This window comes from Lithobates pipiens, unplaced genomic scaffold (assembly GCF_037356315.1).
Source record: "Lithobates pipiens isolate NorthernLeopardFrog02 unplaced genomic scaffold, aLitPip1_a1.2 Scaffold_19, whole genome shotgun sequence".
In the NCBI taxonomy this organism is placed as follows: domain Eukaryota; kingdom Metazoa; phylum Chordata; class Amphibia; order Anura; family Ranidae; genus Lithobates; species Lithobates pipiens.
Genome location: NW_027507764.1, coordinates 543,772,152 through 543,779,908, shown reverse-complemented (window position 1 = coordinate 543,779,908; position 7,757 = coordinate 543,772,152). Strand labels below are relative to the sequence as shown.

The window sequence follows — 7,757 nt, the reverse complement described above, 5'->3', positions numbered from 1 at the left end:
TCGCCAGTGCTTGTGGAAGTGAACTCCTTTTTTCTTTTCATTAGGGCGCTTAGTTTTTGTGCAGGCAAAACACCTCTTACAGGGGAAGAAACCCTTCCCTGTGAAAAAGGTGAGTCCTCTCCCTGGGGGATCTGGGATGCTCTTCACGATCTTGTCCCTAATGGTAGGGGCTCTTCTATAGATGAATTTCGGGCAAGTGGGTAAAATATCATTCAAGAGTTTATCGGCTTTTAGTATTTTCCAATTCCGCTTAATGATTCTTTCAATCTGTTTATGTTGGATGTTATAGTCCAAGATGACTGGAATCGTATTCTGTGATGTGGCATTGTTGGATTTCTTCTTTATCGGGTTTTCCCGACTTAGTTTTCCTACTTCTGTAATTTTTTGGTGTGTATGCTTAACAAGTTCAGGGCCAACGCCCTTTGTACAAATGTCCATGGGAAAGTTTGTATAAAGTCCGATCGTGTGTATGAGGCTTTAGATTTTCAATTTCCTTGATGGTATTAATGGGCTTGTGTCTCTTTATGGGACACTCCGTTTCATTTCCTTGGCACTCAGTCACTCAAAGAAACACAGGTGGGTATCCATAGTGTAGAAGGTATAACAATATAGAATTTTTTAAAAGAAATACACTTTCATTTAAAATCATATATGGAAAAAACCCTCATGATGGGAATTTAATGGCGTCACCCGGCTCCTCCCACATGTTACATCACTGCCCTCGTCACTTCCTCAGGGACTGATTGAGGTGTACAGGCACATATGGTGATTGATGGACATTTATTTGCACAAAGTTTCCAGCGTGATGGACAATATTTACTACTGGTAAAAACTTTATTTCGGTGTTGTAAATATTGCATTGTATTTTAGGGGGTGTTAATGACTACATTGCACTTTTAAAGATTTGTATTGAAAGGAATGGTTAAAAAAAAAAAAGAAAAGAACATCAGTATTTGCAATTGAGTCTAAATTTGCATCCCAAAGAGCAGTTTTACCCTCTGAACCTCTTGTAGTTGCAAGTACTGAGGGTACAAAGTTGTATGTTAAAACAGTTTTAGCGGAGACCTGACAGGCCCTCTTTACAATTACCATTTCCATTTACGATGACTCCTCTCCTCCGCATCAGGCCATGTGTTCACTTTTCTTTCTTTCATCACTTAGTGAGCCGTCTAGAATCCTCTGTTATGAATTGCAAATTCCTTTCTATTAAGCTTGCCCAGGCAACCGGCTGTAACCTGCAAGTCACATGAAGTTAAGAGATATGGATTTCTCAGAAACAAGTTTGTCCATTTTAAATTGGATTACTGTATCAACTGAGTGGGAACTTAGCGAACGGATTCAATTAATTTCTCTGCAGTCAGATTTTATTAAACCATATAAGTAAATGTTTGTCATAATATTTAGAAACCTACCCGCCACTTACAGCATTAAAAAATGATACATAATGTATCGTTTTAAAAGGAGATAGCAATTCCCCCCCCACCTAATTTTCCAGGACAGAATCTTGAAGGCGCACCTTTTATTTCCCCTTTAATTAGCGGCGAGAGCATTGATTTAATTTCTGCCCTATGCATCCACTTCATTTGTTTCCATCAAAGTTTCAAGCTGCATCATGGACGCTGTAGACGGCAGTAAGATTAATCACTCTTTTTTTCTTCCACAGTGGAAAGATGCATCTCAACATGTCAAATGGAAAGTGATTTTGATAAATTTCCACTTTATTTTAACATAGTGTTAGGGCCAAAGCGCCATGACGGTGGAATAAAATACAACAGTATTCTAATGAACGATTAACAATATTACACACTATGCAACATGAAAAGTTTATCAAGCAAGAGATATCAATGGCACCATATTTATTGTATGAGGAAAAGAAGAAATGGGGAAGGGAAGAAGAAAAGGGGAAAAAAAGGAAGGGAAGGGTAGGCGAGGGGAAAGGGAAATGAAGGGGAAGAAAACAGAAAGGAATGGAGAGGGAAAGGAAGGGAGTGGAGGAAAATTATTATTGTACACCATTTATATAGCGCCAACAGTTTACGCAGCGCTTTACAATGTGGAGGGGGGACAGCACAATTACAGTACAATACAGAAGGGATAGGAGGGCCCTGCTCATAGAGCTTACATTCTAAAGGGGGGGGGGGGGGTTTGGTGGTGGTACAAAAGGTCATAGTTACATTGAATGATTTGATGGGGAAAAGAAAAAGACTAGATGGGGAAATGAAGGGAAAGGAAAGGGCAATAAGAAAAGAAAAAGAAACAAATGGGGAAGGGTAGAAGAAAAGGAAGGGGAAGAAAGGAAATTAGAGGAAAGGGAAAAAATTGAAATAAAGGGAAAGGAATGGAGAGGAAAATGAATTATATTAATAGCACCATATTTGTTGAACAAAGAAAAGAAGAAATTGGGAAGGGAAGAAGAAAAGGGAAAAAAGGAAAGGAAGGGAAGGGAAGGGGAAAGGGAAGGGGAAGGAAATGGAAAAGAAGAAATGGGGAAAGGAAGAAGAAAGGGGAAAAAAGGAAAGAGAAAGTAGGGAAAGGAAAGAGAGTAAGAAACAGAAAGGGAAAGGAATGTAGAGGAAAAGGAACGGGAGAAGATGAAAATTAAAAGAAAGGGAAAGTAAAGGACATGAATGAAGAAAAAGAAAGAAAGGGTGGGGAAGGAAAAGAGTGAAAATAATGGAAGTGAACAGAAATTAAAGTAAAGGGAGGGGAAGGAGAGGAAAAAGTTATTAAAAAATACAACCGTATTTTAATGAATGATTAACAATATTACAATCTTTAACGTGAAAAGATTATCAAGCAAAAGATATTAACAGCACCATCTTTCTTACAGGGGAAAGAAGAAATGGTAAAGAAAAGGAGGTGAAAGGAAAGAAAGTAAAGGAAGGAAGAAAAGGGAAAGAAAAGCAAAGAAACGTAAAGGAAATTAAAGGAAAGAAGAAGGGAGGGGACAAGAGGAAGACAAGGGAAAGGAAAAGAAAACGAAATTAAAAAATACAAAATATTCTAATGAAAAATTAAAATGGTTGTGATGCCTAAACATTTTTTACCTTAATGCATTCCTTGCATTAAGGTAAAAAATGTTCAGGTGTCAGCATCTCTCCCCCCTCCTTTTTCTTACCTGAGCCCTCATTGGATCCGGGGCCATGCACGTCTGGAGCTCTTCTCCCCCCTCACTTCCAGGGATCACTGGCTTTGCTGGAGCACCAGGAGCCATTGGCTCCCAGTGCTGTCAAAGCCGGTGACGAGGAAGTGAGACACAGCAGCGGGGCTCGGGTGTGAGCATGCATGAGTGCATGAAAGCAGAAAGCGGCTACCCATGGGGGCACTGGACAGAGGGAAGGGTCCAGAAGCGCAGATGGGGGACCCGAAAATAGGAGGTTTGTGCAAGTAGGTAAGTATAGACATATTTGTTATTATTTATTTTTTTATTACCTTTACAATCACTTATCAATATTACAAACTCTGCAACATGAAAAGTTAATCAAGCAAAAGATATTGACAGCACCATATTTGTTGTGCAGAGGAAATAAGAAAGGGGCGAAGGAAAGGAGAAGAAGAAAGGAAAGAAAATTAAGGGAAGGAAGGAAAGGGAAAAGAAAAACAAAGTAAGGGAAAGGAAATGAAAGAAAAGGAGAAAGAAGGGAAAGGAAAAACATGTAAGTGACAGGAAATAAAAGTAATAGAAAATATATAAAAATGAAAGGAGAGGAGGAAAATAAAAAGAAAGGAATGAAAGAGAAATAAAAATTAGAGGAGAGGAGGAAAATAAAAGGAAAAGATTGGAAAGGAAAGGAAAGGAAAGGACATTGAAAGGGTAAGGAGGGGAAAGCAAAAGATGAAATAAAATTTAAGGGAAGGAAATGAAAGTAATGCCGCGTACACGCGACCGGACTTTCCGTCAGAATAAACTCTGACGGTCTATCCGATGGAGTTCCGATAAAACGGACTTGCCTACACACGATCGCGCAAAAGTATGTTCATTTATAACGCAATGATGTATGATGGGACTAGAAAAGGAAGTTCAATAGCCAGTAGCCAATAGCTGCCCTTATGTCTTATTTGGTCTGTTGCAATAGCATACAGACAAACGGTTTTCCCGATAGGAATTGATTCCTTCGGGAAGATTTAAAACATGTTCTATTTCCAGGCCCGTCATAATTTTTGAAAAAAAAAAGTCAGATGAAGCCCACACACGATCAGAATATCAGAATAATATATGGAAATGGTTCCATCTGGCCTTTTCTGCCGGAAAGTCCAGTTGTGTGTACGCGGCATAAGAGATGTGAAAGAGAGAAGAGGAAAGGAAGGCAAGGGAAAAGAAGGGGGAACAAAATACAACAGAATTCTTATGAAGGATTAACAATATTACAAACTCTTCACCATGAAAATTTTAAGTAAGAGATTTTAACAGCATCATATTTGTTGTACAGGGGAAAGAAGGAAGAGGGAAGCAAAGAAAAGAGAAGAGAGGAGCAGTGAGGAGATGAGGAGAGACGAGAGAGAAGAGCAGAGAAGATTAGAGAAGAGAAAGGAGAGAGTAAAGAGGAAAAAGGTCAGAGGAGAGAGGAGGGGAAAGAATTAAATGTTCTATAATCCGCATAATGTCCTAAGATAGGCAGCAGCAAATAAAATCAGTAAGTTAAATGCTAATGCTACTTAGAAAACACTGCAGCAATGCTTAAGTCAGAGAGTTTACTGAAATGTAGTTGACGTTGGTTGAGAATGCCTTAAAATAAGAAAACATCCTTTTTATCATCAGCAGTTTCTATGCTCTGTATAGCACTTCCTCTGGTGTACGTGGGTTTTTAGTGATCTACAGTGTTTGTAGTGTAACACTTATCCTCTTATTAATGGCTTCTCAGGGAAGAAGCTTTCTCAGTGTTATTTGATTCAGATCTTTGTATGACAGGAGGTATCTTGAGGGCTGTTTATGAATAGAGAGAAGGTGAATTCGACTTGTCTCATCCTTTCAGCTCAGATTCATCATATATACTCTTTCTCCTGGGATTATACAGCATGTAACTGCTTTAGATTGAAATATAAAATTCACTCCTTTTTTGTGATCCCCAACCTGTTCAGTTTTGAGCTGTAGCCTATTTATCATGAAATGCTCTTTGTAAAAATAATCACTGCAAAAAAATTGAACAAGACTGTATCATGCTGGCCATATACGCAAATTTTCTACTAATTTCAACCATTTTCAATTAGATTTCAATCACAGAAAAGACCAGATGGATTAACCAGTTGTTAACAGGTTTCCTGGATACATTTAGTCATTTTAATCACAAGAAACTAGTAGGAAGTTGTTGCAAACACTGCAGGCCGCTGGGGATGGTCTAAGTTAGGTCTTATCACCAGCATTTCTTGACCTGACATGTGTCCTGGATCTCCTGCATGATGCTGAGGGTCTAGAGATGACCATCTACGCCAGTAGTGCTGGGCTGAGTGATCTCCTGTCTGATGATGTCTGGATAGTTCTGATGTCATTTATCAGAATTCGGGGCCTGGTGCTAGTAGTAATGAAGCACTACTTATCAGTTGCTCCCACTGATCACCAAAGAAAGGGGGCACTTACCACTGCCCAGCAATAAAAGGGACACTTACTCATGACCAGCAAGAAATAAGGCACTTACCAACATCAAGGGGGGTTTCTACCAGTGATAAAAGTGGGAATTTACTGGGGGCCACCAACAAACGAGTGCACCTTTAACTTACTACCAATTGGGGTGCACTAATCGCCAATGTGTAGGGCACTTCAATATCGACCACTAACAAAAGAGAGCACAAACCACTCAACCTACCATTGCCCAGTAAAGAAAAAGAGCACTAACTACAGACCACTAACATAATAGGCACTTTACCGCTGACCACTAACAATAGAGGGCATTGACCACCAGTGTAAGGGGCAACTCGCCATTGACCACTAAGGAAAGAGAGCATTGACCACCAATGTAAGGGGCACTTCAACACTGACCACTAATGATAGAGAGCACTAATTGCTGATGACCAATGTAAGAGGCACTTCACCACTGACCACGACTTACATAAGGGAATTTCACCACGGACCACCAATGAAGAAAAGCACTTACCAATGACCACCACTAAAAGGGGGCACTCACAGCTAACCACAAATGAAAAAGAGCACTAACTACCATCATATGGGGCACTACACCAATGACCACTAATAAAAGTTAGCACTAACCACTGATGACCAATGCAAGGGGCACTTCACCACTAAGCACCGGTGAAAAGGGGTATTTACTACTGACCACCAATGTACATGGCACGTCAATACTGATCGATAAATAAAAAGAGCATTGGCTGCCAACGTAATGGGCACTTCACCACTGGCCACTAATGAAAGAGAGCATGAACTACTGAAGATCAATGGAAGAGGAACTTCACTACAGACCGCCAATGAAGGGGGGTATTTACTACTGACTACCAATGTAATCGGCACTTCACTGCTGCCCACTAATGAAAGAGAGCATGAACTACTGAAGACCAATGTAAGGGGCACTTCACCACAGACCACCAATGAAGGGGGCATTTACTAGGGGTCGACTGATTATCGGAGCGGTCGATTAAGGACCGATATTCCCATTTTACAAATAATCTGTATCGGTCAGAAATGAATGCCGCGTACACACGACCGGACTTTCCGACAGGCTAGGTCTGAAGGGATTAGTCCGTCAGACAATCCGATCATGTGTGGGCTAGTCCGATCGTTTTTCGGGAAAAAAATCTGATGGACCGAGAAATAGAACATGTTTCAAATCTATCCAACCGACTCAATTTCCAACTAACTAAAAATTGGGAAAACCGTTCATCTGTGTGCTAGGCCGACGGACCAAATACAACGCAAGGGAAGCTATTGGCTACTGGCTATTGAGCTTCCTTGTTTAGTCCTGTTTACGCCATCACGTTCAAAAGGAATGGACTTTTGAATTAGTCCGTTCGTGTGTGGCCAAGTCCGTTAGTTCGAAAAGTCAGTCGGAAATCCGCTGAAAGTCCGTCGGGAAGACCGTCGGACCCAGTCTGCCAGAAAGTCCGGTCGTGTGTACGCGGCATTATCGATATTACCAATATTGGTCAGACCTCCTCCCCCTGTCCACATACGGCGCTCACTGCAGTCTCTGCCAATCTCTGTCAGTGGTGTGGCGGGCAGTGATGGATCATGTTATTGTTGCTGTTCCACCCCTACAGCAGGGCCTGCGAAGGCTTCTCTTGACAGAGCTGCAGCCGTGGGTGAGCAGAGAGATAGTTACATCATCTCTTACCGCCTGCATGTGGAAGTTTACCCACTCGGATGCGCTGTGGAGAGGCTGCCAAAAGTAGCGCAAGTACCACATGCTTTTTGTTGCCATACATTGGGTCACAGCAGTAAATTAGCGTTCCGCAGCTCTTCCCTGGTCGCAAGTGCTAACTAGAATGGAAGCTACCAAACTATCCAAACACATTCACCACACAATGTATGATACTATGCATATTTATGATAATAAATGGAAGCATTGGAATACCATTTTTTTATGACCTAGTAATGTACTTCTAAGATTTTCTCATCATATGTTCAATTGTCTATACAAAAACACATTGATAACGGTACGCTTTTTCAATGTTGATCCCCATTTTCTGGACTTCAACAGTTCACTATGTCTGTAGCTGCTATATCCAATTCAAAATACTAGACTTTGTCTGTCACATTGACTGTATGTACATGATCTTTCAATAGAAGCTTTTGTAATCAAAAAAAGTAG

General features: G+C 40.7%; 1 long non-coding RNA gene across 1 annotated transcript in view; it reads right to left on the bottom strand.

Annotated features, from left to right (window-relative positions):
• Positions 1–391: 391 nt before the first annotated feature.
• The window catches only part of LOC143998390 (uncharacterized), a 54,127-nt gene continuing 46,761 nt past the window's right edge, over positions 392–7,757 (bottom strand). The window contains exon 3 of the long non-coding RNA XR_013277900.1: positions 392–1,235. This is a non-coding gene — a long non-coding RNA (uncharacterized LOC143998390). The remainder of the gene's footprint in view (positions 1,236–7,757) is intronic.